Below are 10621 nucleotides of genomic sequence, written 5' to 3'. Positions count from 1 at the left end.
TGTCCTGAGTATATTGCCTGTAGCTGGAGAAGGTTTAGTGTTTCCTGCTCTTTTTACTCCTGGATGAGTTATTCAAACCCATTGAGGGAGCATTTAAGAATATGAAAAAGATATATCAGGCATCTGCAACCCAGGTGATTACCAGAAGCAACCTGTCCATTGCTTCTTGTATTAGACTCTCAAACAGGGACCTAGATGATCATCTCAGGGAATGAAAATATGTAACGAAGGCTAGCTGGTCTTTGCTAGAGACCTGGATGTTTTTCTCATCCTTATAATACAGAAGGAAAGGACACTTATTACTCTAGCTATTGCTAACGCAGTGCAAACCAGCTTATCACAGAAAGAGAGGATGTAACAATCAAAATTGATTAGTTCCAAAGGAATATACCCAACTGTGTGCTTTCAACGGGAATTTTTAAAAGAAAGCGAAAGAACATCTAGTTATGCTAAGATAGCATAATAGTTTTGAAAAAGGCCTGTTTCAACTGGTCACATAGGTTCGTCCACACGAGTCCATTATAACCAGTAGCTTTTCTGACTGGTCGGTCGGTGCCACGCCTCAATCAGTAGGCGCATATTTTGAACATTACCCTTGCTTATGTTATGGTTTCTGTGTCCATTATGTGAAAGGAGTCTTAGAAAAAGATCTACCTGTTTAGACAGACGTGTATATACAAGCAGACACTCATTTATTGTTCATAAATATTTGTTAAGCGCTTTACTGATGAACTCAGAACAATAATCTGGGTTTCATTTGCCACCATGATTTTTCCTTCTTTTCTTAGAAGAGAGGAACAAGAAAAATAAATTATTAACCTGACCCTTCTGTATTTTACACGTGATTTGCTCGCATCTCTCCGTTTTGTCTCCTATGAGTCTCTTCGGGTCCCGCTGGACTGGTCTTCTTGATAGCTCACAAACCTGCCTGAACTTTTGCTTTCTTTGTGCCTTTGCCCGTGCCTGAGCTCAAAAGGCTCCTATGCCCTTCCATGGAACATGGTACTGATGTGGGAAACACAGGCAAAAGAAAAATTCAATTTGCTTACTACCCATAGGCCACTGACAAGTCCTTGAAACAGGCAAAGTGACATTCCTCTAGGAGCTCAGCTGTCTTGATATTAATACTTTGCTAAGGGTAAAAGGCAACCTTAACCCAACCCCCAGGATCCTGTAAATCTACTTTAACATATAAAAACTCCTTTGGAAACTTCCTTTTTCTCTAACCCCCAAGATATATGGTAGCAGTCATCCCCCAAGCCTATGGCTCACCCATATAGATCTGAAGGGTCTCACGACTAAGGTTTTATTAGATGACCTTTCCCTAATAGTAGCTAGCCTCCTCAAGGTCCTGGTCCTCCCAAATCCTACTACCTCTTGAGGAGTTCTCTGGGGCACTGACTTCCGGTACTCCTTCCGGTGGGGGTAGTAGGGTGCCATGGGAAGGGGAGAGAGAAGAAGGGAAAGGCAGACAGAGGCATCACTAAAAAGGAATGGGAGCATGCCTCGAGAATGGTGCCATGCCTTCTTGATTTTGTGGCATAAAAGATGTAATATTTAATAACAAAATTCAACATTTGAGTCATAAAGTGATTTAGCAGCACAGCCGTGGCAAGCAGAGTAATGGCCCCTCCAAGAGGTCCAGGCCCTAATCTCTGGGACCTGTGCATATGTAATCTTCCAAGGCACAACACATTTTGCAGATGGGATTAAGATAAGAATCTTACAATGGAGGAGATTATCCAGGTGCATGCAGTGTAATCCCAAGAGTTTTTGCCAGTGAAACAGGAAGAGTCAAAGTCAGAGAGAGACTAAGTTGCTGGTTTTGAAGACAGAGAAAGGAGCCAAGAACCAAGAAATGCAGGCAGCCTCTAGAAAGGATGCAGAAGGCAAGAGAACAGATTCACAGCAACACAGCCTCCTGATGTAGTGATTTTATTTTTTTTTTAAGATTTTATTTATTTATTTGACAGACAGAGATCACAAGTAGACAGAGAGGCAGGCAGGGGGTGGGGGAAAGCAGGCTCCCTGCTGAGCAGAGAGCCCGATGCAGGACTCGATCCCAGGACCCTGAGACCATGACCTGAGCCGAAGGCAGAGGCTTTAACCCACTGAGCCACCCAGGCACCCCTGATGTATTGATTTTAGTTTAATGAGCACCATATCAGATTTCTAGCCCACAGAATTGTAGGATAATAAACGTGTGGGTTTTTTTTTTTAAAGCAACCAAGTTCACGGTCATTTGTTACCGCAGCCATGGAAAACTAAAACAATCTAACAAATGCAATATATGGAGCATTTTGAGGGAAGACCTAAGTGAGCTGCTCAGTGTCAGTGAGGGATCTCAAGGGACGGCTTCCCGGCACATACCAGGGAAAGGGAGCAGGAATTTCCAGGTGAAGAAGAGGGGGAAAGACATTCTCGTTTATGGGGGGGTGGGGGTGGGTGAGGGTGTGCTTGAGTGGGGAACTAAGGCAAAATGGAATATAAAGTGAGAAACAAGAGAGGGTGTGGAACAGTACAAGCCATTTCACCTGACTGGCAGACAATGTAGGGATTGGGCAAGAGAGGAAGCAGGGTGGGAGACTTCTCTGCTGGGGGCTGGGGGTGGGGTGGGAGGGAGGGTGGTTTAGGCTTTAAACCCAAGGTCATGAGGGGGTTTTAATGAATGGTAGTGGTGGTGGGGTGTGGATGTGGGGGATGTGGATGTGTGTATTGGGGGAGGGGGAAGAGCTGAAATGACATGGTAGGATTTGCATTTAAAAATACACATTACAAAAAATCCCATATTATATGCAATTTAACAAATAACCCCCAAACAGAAATAAAGAACAGTGATTTCAGATATGAGCCCCGGTCTGAATGCCACAAGGCAGAGGCTCTGAATGTGGGCACCTGATTTACGGTCGGATCCACTTTTAGCCAGGACAACAATCTATAGTGTGCTCTAAGGGGCAGACCGCACCTGCTACTTTGTTCCCTGGCCCGCCCCCCCCCCAATCCTTCCTTTTTAGTGAACCCCGGACACAGGGTCAGAGTATTTATATAGGGAGGGTGCTGAGGGGGCTTTAAGGTGCTCTAGTCCCTACAACCCAAGCCATCCCAAAAAATACATAATACTAAAATACCAATACTTTTTTTGAAATGTGGATAACCATAGGTAAAATGTGAAGAAAAGCGGCTTTAGAATATATGGTATTTAAAATGATTTATGTATTTTTCTGACATAAAAATAGCAATCAAATGCTACAGATATAAGAGAAATCCATAAATATTGATCTACCGTTCCTCTATTTTCATCCTCTGAGACATCCCCCTGGAGTTTTAAATTTAAGGATGGTTTATGGATTTTCCTAAGCAGCACTATGCAGGTTGTTTTTTATATTTCCGTATTCTCCCTAATTCTGAGTGGGTCCCTGCTCTCCCCCCCAGAAAGTTATTAAAATTATTGCGTTAAAGCAACCAAGTACTTTTGCAGGACTATGAAATACAGTCAGTACTTGATACTGACCAGAATGATCCGTTTCCATTAAAGTCCTCTCTCCCTCCAGGAAAGTGCACAGAAGTCTCACCTTCACCTCTGATCTTCTCAGTTTCTCTGGGATATGGTGGGACTTAAATACAAAATGGAAAATGTTTAGTTTTTCAAAACAGAAAAGCACTTAAGTATTACTACTTTTAGTAACTTTGTCAAAAATGTTTAAAGAGTAGAAAATCTCTTCACTCCGTGGTCCTGGATTACTCACTGGGCTATCCATCCTGTGTTTACCTGGCAAAACTGGGACTAATGGAGTAGGTTTCCCTCTCTGAGAAAGGTTAAGGCCAGAGAGAGAGGTGAGGGTCACCGAATGCAAGGCAGTATCCCAGATTCCAGCTCAGAAGGAGGAAATGTAGTGTTTAGGGGACCATGTTATGCTTATGCAAACACAAGCAATCGAAACCCACATAACAAAGGATTTCTTCAATGAATAACAAATAACAAAGCTGGATTTCTTCAATGTTTAATGTCATTATAAACACCCATGGCTAACTTTGGAACGTCATTTGTCTATAAATACACATATATCTATTAATAGACCCACAAGGATTAGTTAACCAAAATTTTTCTAAAGAAACATCAACTTTCACTTCTCCAGTTGGGTCCCAATCTACAAGCTCATCTGCTAAGAAAACACACGAAGAGACAAAATATTTCTTTGTTTCTTTCCTTTTTTTTTTTTTTTTAAATGGGGCTGGAAACGCAGTAATCATAGGATTCCCAGGAAGATTCAGAATAGTCCTCAGATATTAGGGGGCTGGGGTTTCAGTTTTCTGTATCTGTTAAATGTGAGAAGGGTGGAGCCAATAATTAGTGAGGTTTTTATCCGCAGCCCCTATATGTTCATGAACTTTCAAAGGGACACAGGACCCAACCCGAAAGAGCTCCCAGGAGCTCTTTGTTCCCAGCTAGAACAATCTGAACAATATTATACATAACGTGGTATTGAATTATAGCTCAAAGTATAAAATGAATATATATGAATCCATGCTGATGTAATAAATAATCAAATAGATAAATAAATGGGAGAAGAGGAATAAATCCTCTTTACAGAAAAATTCCGATAATATATGCAGATACTCCTTCTCACACCCTGGTGGACTTTCATTCCACCCTCCCTTCTTGAGGTGAGTCGAACTTAGTGACTCCCATCCAAAGAAAAGAATATGGAAAAAAGAAAACCAGTAACTGTGCAGTGGAGAAAGCTGGCAGATAGTACTTTAACCAGGTGTTAAAGATTAATATCACCAGCAGTTAAGTCCTGTTGCTCTCATGGACCCTGATAGGATGCTGTGATGAGAAAGGCACTTTCCCATCATGGTCTTCCTCCACCAAACCCATAACCATAGTCTCGTCGTGAGGAAAGCAACAGACAAAACCAAAATGAGAGATAAAGAGATATCCACAAGATAGCTTAACAGAATTCTTTAAAACGATCAAGATTAAGAAACGATTAAGAAACTGTTACAGACCAGAAAAGAGTAAAGAGACATGGCAGTATGCAGCGTGGAACCCTGGATGGGATCCTGGTACACAAAGATATTTAGCGGAAAACTAGTGAAATCTGTAAAAGGTTGAATTTAGTTAATAGCAGGGGCCCAGTGTTAATTTCTTAATTTTGACACATGAACTATGCACACGTACACATGCACACGTACGGAGACGTGGGACGTGAATATTAAGGGGACGCTGGCTGAAGGGTTTAGGGAACTCTGTGCTATCTCTGCAACTTTTCCTCAGACCTAAAATTACTCCAAAAGAAAAAGTTTTATTATAAACGACAAAGACAAAAGTTCAGGAACTGAGGGCGCAAACAGAACCTTCTTCAAAATCAGCAACAGCTGCCACCGACGGGAGCGCAGCGTTCCGGACGGGGGTGGGGGCGCAGGGAGCGCACCCCGGGGTGCGTGGAGCAGCGCGTGTGCGTCCCCGCGGGAGCGCGGGCTCCTCCCCGGAGTCGTCCAGGCGCCGGACTCTGCCCCGGGCGCACCCTGGGGGGGCGGAGCCCAAGGTGACGGCGGCGGAGCCACCCACGCCCGACGGAGCCGAGCCGGGGCGGGAGGCGGGAGAGCGAGGCCGGGACCCCACCCTCGCTCAGCGCGCTCCAAGGTAGGCGAGCCCCGGCGACCCGCGGCGACCCGCGAGCTCAGCCCCCCGGGGGAGGGGGCGTCGGGGCCCTCGGAGCGGGTTCCCCCAGCGCGGCGCCCCGACGGCAGAAACAGGCTCTCGGTGGGGAGGGGATTCCTCCCTGGATTCCTTCTCCGCTCGGGGCGGGAAGTTTCCGATTCCCCGGGCGGGAAGTCTGAGCGCCTCTCGCTAGAGAAACAGTTGCCTTTCCCCGAGAAAGAACGACCTTCCTTTGGGCCGCTGCACATCTGGTTATTTATTTAGGGGACTGTTTTGCAGTCCCTTTGCCAGGGGTCCCCGAGAGTGAGAGGACCGGCCGACTTGATGTCACCTTGTGGCCGCTCTGACAGGTCCCTGGGCCCTCAATTCTTAAGACCCCAAATGAATGAATAAAGGTGGTTGTCTTCACCTTTCTTCCTTCCTTCCCTCCTGCTGGCGTCTGCAGCGGCAGGTGCATGTAGCGAAAGGAGAACAGCCCGCTGGCTGACAGTTTTCTACTGCCTTGGGATTTTAGAGCGGGAACTTACAGAGCTCTTGGCAGGTGTGCAAAGAAGCTTTATTATCTTACTGAAGAATATAGTACAGGACAGTGCAAGGATAGTTGTTAGACTGAGTGAAGACGTGGCTGTAAATTTTTCACCTTTTTTCAAAGATGGGGAATATATATATGTAAAGTATATAAAGATATCGATGAATACCTATTATATATGATATGTAATATATAAATGCACTGTGTATATAAAAAGATATAATATATAGATATACAAATATATTAAAATATTTTATTTAAATAAACATATAAAAATATATATAAGTATATATTATATATATAAAATAAGGATCAGAAGAAGCAATAAGCCCCAAACGTAACTGAGCTGGGTCTGTCTTCCATTATACTATAGTTGTTTTATTTTAGGAATCATAACTTTCTTCTTTTCTTGGTATATATAGACTAGATGAAATATCAAAGGGAGTTATTCTGCATTTGCAGTAAGGAAAAGATAATCTGCCCTTTTGATTTTACCTAATGATATTAAATATTCAGTTCTGCAGAAGTCTGGTTTTTCAGAAATATGATCTGAGCCAGAGTCTCAGGTACCCTGGTGGACACAGTTGGTGCTTTGTTTCCTGTTACTGACCTGTCCCTTTCCCCCCGGCACTGAGAGTTTTAGAGCAAAGGTCCCTGACACAGAGCAATTTGTGCCTAAGGCAGGGTATATACCCTAGGGGCTCCTCAGCTACTTACAGAAAGAATGAAAACAGCTTATACTTCCTGCAAATTTCCTAAGGTTCCAATCTTTGTGATTTGCTAAATAAATTCGGTAACTAAACAGGCACTAATGAAAAACACTTTTGAAATAAATACAGACACTATTTCTGTTTTATCATTCACCTATATGATTTCGTGAATTAAGAACAGGCATGTTATTTGCTCACTGACTGATTTACAATGCGCTGGACAGCGAGTGGGCTTAGGTGTCGCCCAAATTCTAGCTGAAGCTGAAAAATTAGGCGTATATTTATTCATTTGGGATCAAGACTGAAAAAGGAAAGAACTAAAAGTTATGAACAGAATCTAAAAGCCTTTCAAAGTCCTGGTTTCAAATGTTTTGAACTGAGATATTTATATCAAAATTATAGGCCATTTATGAATAGAAAATAAATTCATAATGGCAAAGTGTTCCTATCAACTTAATAACATGTTTAGGTGAATTTGCATTTTACTAAGCGTGAAAACAGCCAGCTACATGGGTTTGGAAAGCAAATGCATGAGTGTGTGCACACTGAGTTTTAGAAAATATTTGGTGCCCACGCGGATTTGTGGACCCTATTCACACGCGTGCTGAGTACCTGTTGGTTAGGGCACTTTGTTCTGAGTTCAGACTGGGAGGGTGGGGTGATACAGCTTTGTGTAAATAAGTCACATTCCTGTCCTCCTGGAATTTGCACAATGCTGGACACCTCCAGGACACCTTCAGATCATAGATAAGAACCACATCAATAATCATCTATCAGTTTTGACAGTGATTGGAACTAGATTATCTTCAAATCACATACTCTCTTTCACCATTTTAAATAGTCAGCTCTAAAATTGTAAAGGAACTTACATATTATTCAGGTCTGTGTCTTTCTCTTTTGCTTGGATTGGGGAAGAATTTAGGAATCACGTGTTGCGGGTTAAATATCATGAGGAATGGAGATGTGAGGCCTAAATATCAATTTCATGCAAATTTAATAAAAACTAAATTGTAGTAGTGGGTGCCAATAATTTAGTATATAAATCAGTGAGTGAAAAACTTCAAATTGAGAAAATTCTACCCATCACATTCTTTTTCCCGTAAATTAGGAAAATATGACTACAATTTTATTTTACCCCAGAGAAAAAGATTTACTTTGTCCAAAGCATTCTTGCTTATTGTTCTTGTTGTTGCCATTGTTGCTGTTTTCAAAAACCAGCTTTTCTGGGGCACCTGGGTGGCTCAGTTGGTTTAGCGACTGGTTTCAGCCCAGGTCATGATCCCAGAGTCCTGGGATTGAGCTCCTCAATTCCCTGCTCAGTAGGAAGCCTTCTTGCTTCTCCCACTCCCACTCCCCTGCCTGTGTTCCCTCTCTCGTTGTGTTTCTCTCTTTCTGTCAAAGAATTAAAATCTTTGAAAAAAAAAAAAAAAAAAAGCTTTTTTTTGGAGGTATAATTTACATACCACAAAATATATCCAAATGGACGATTCAATGATTTTTAGTAGGCTTCTGGAATTGAACAACCATCACCACAATTCAGTTTTAAAGCATTCTCAGCATCCCCAAAAGACCCCACTTTCCTATTTGTTACCCCTAGACAACCGCTAATCTACTTTCCTCTCTCTTTTTAGATTTGACTTTCTGGACATTGCACACAAGCGGGATCAGACAATAGATGGTCTTTTGCATCTGGCTCCCTTCGCCTAGCCTAGAACAATGGTTTTGAGTTCATTCAGGGTGTAGCATGCATGGATCAGTAGCTGGCTCCTGTTTTTGCTAACTACTATGCATTCCATTCTATGGCTGGTCCACATTTTGTTCACCAGCTGGTGGATATTTCTGCATTTACATTTAAGTGGTAAGACAGATACTTTGGTCCGGCTTCCATGGTAGCATAATTCAAAAGTAATTGATAGGAGCCAACCTCTTATTTATATTTGTGAAAACTGTATTCCCGATATGGATTACTGCTATTTTCCATGATCTTTCTGTGATACTCCCACGAACATAGTAAATAGTTAACCCTGTGCAAGTAGCAAAAATCATCAATCATTTGGGATTCTAGGCTGGACTTTGAAGATGTTTCGCTCTTGACATTCTTGTTTGCAAAAGAGAATTCGTATCTCCTTTGGTATATTTTCTTCACAAATAATGCGTTTAGAGTGGGTGAATTTTGATGATTGTTTGACCTAACAGTGAGGATTGAAGTACTCTCAAAAATCTGAGTGCTTCCTAATAACATATTTAAGTGGCACACTTAACGTAAAGCGTGAGGCATGTATAGCCCTAAGCCTTAAAAAGTTGAAGGGAGTGCATGTGAATTTATGTGCTTTTAATTTTATTAGTCTATGATTTCTATGACTGCTTTAAAAAACGAAACAGATACAACTGTTTATTTACAAAATCAGGCACTAGATTGAGTTCTTAGATGAGTGAAAATCTGAAACAGAAAAAAAAATGCCACTTCGTTTTTCTCTAGGACCTTTTTAAGGAGCTAGAGCAAAATTGTAAATTACTCTGGGTTCCTATTAAGTGGTGGTGTTTTTCTGTGTTTCGGCCAGAGAATAAACCAAATTGGAACTTTCTAACATTGCAAGAACATTGACCTTTGAACTCCTTAGGAATCAGGAACCTTGAGCAACAGTTCCGTTAGAGTTGTTCCCTTGCTGTTCACCCGGCTTTGTGCCAACTACGACAGTAAATGCATTCTTAGGAGTTTACGCTTGGCAACTTATGCTTAAAGATCCTCTTAGAAGGATTTCTCTGGTTGAGTAGAAACCCTTCGAGAAAAAGTTGGCAAATTCCGTGAAACTAAAGAGAAGACAATATGTCTCTTCACGCCTGCAAGTTACTGCTAGAAATTACACTTTCCTGCTGGGGAAAAAAAGAGCATTAATATAACTTGAAGGTCTGTTTTATTGACAACTTAGAATGCAAAGGATTTTATTTTTAAAATTCTAAAATTTGAAAACAAGATAGTCTAGATTAAATAGTGTAGTTTTCCAAAGCTGAATGTGCTCTTTTGGAACTCAGTTTTTTTCTGCTTGAAATATCAGAACAACTTGCTGAAATCCTGGGTGGGAACATTGTGCTTTTGATGGTCTGTGATTGGATGAATTAATCAGTCTGTATGGCTAATGTCTTTTTTTTTTTTTTTTTTTTTTTTTTTTAACCTGGTTAGGATTTAAAAATCTCTAGAACAGGTACATTTTCCTAGACTTCCACGGACTGTCATTTCAGATGTCTCTTAAGAGTCATATACCATTGACAGGAATCTGTCTCCATCATTCCCACTTTTATATGCTCTGAAGTTGGCGGGGACACATGGCCCCCGTGTTGTCTCTGTTCACAGGAGAAAGGCTGGATCAGCATTGAGGTGTGAGAGTCTTAGAATTATTTTGATGAGCTCACTCCTTCATCACTCGACCACATGATCTGTCATGAGGAGCTCGGTTTTACCCAGAGCCAGAAGCCGTGCTCACCCTGGTATCTTTCTGTGAGCTCCCAGATCTCACATCTTGGGAGGACGCTGCCCTGTGGGTCCGCATCAGTATGACATCTTCCTGTCTGCTGGACAGGAAGGCGGCCATCCTGGACAGACTTTGGAGTCACTGACCCAGTTGTCTCCCTGCACATGGGCTGCGGTGAAGAGTGGAAACATGTTATGCATCTAGAAAACAAGAAGAGGATGTGTAGATGACATGAGGAGCTCTAGGT

At 42.1% G+C, this 10621-nt stretch overlaps 1 protein-coding gene across 4 annotated transcripts in view; it reads left to right on the top strand.

The window, feature by feature from the left end:
- Positions 1–5412: 5412 nt before the first annotated feature.
- Positions 5413–10621, top strand: part of CCDC68 (coiled-coil domain containing 68) — a 60140-nt gene continuing 54931 nt past the window's right edge. For 3 of the 4 annotated variants that reach the window (XM_013052720.2, XM_045065653.1, XM_045065652.1), the window contains exon 1: positions 5413–5647. The gene's annotated coding sequence lies outside the window, so the exon portion shown is untranslated. Of the gene's footprint in view, positions 5648–8435; positions 8763–10621 lie in introns of those variants that run through there. The other variant, XM_004745526.3, reaches the window with a different exon arrangement.

Source organism: Mustela putorius, unplaced genomic scaffold (genome assembly GCF_011764305.1).
Source record: "Mustela putorius furo isolate JIRA1106 unplaced genomic scaffold, ASM1176430v1.1 tig00003858_pilon_pilon_pilon, whole genome shotgun sequence".
Taxonomy (NCBI): domain Eukaryota; kingdom Metazoa; phylum Chordata; class Mammalia; order Carnivora; family Mustelidae; genus Mustela; species Mustela putorius.
Note: the sequence above shows the minus strand (reverse complement) of the source record. Positions and strands in the feature narration are given on the sequence as shown.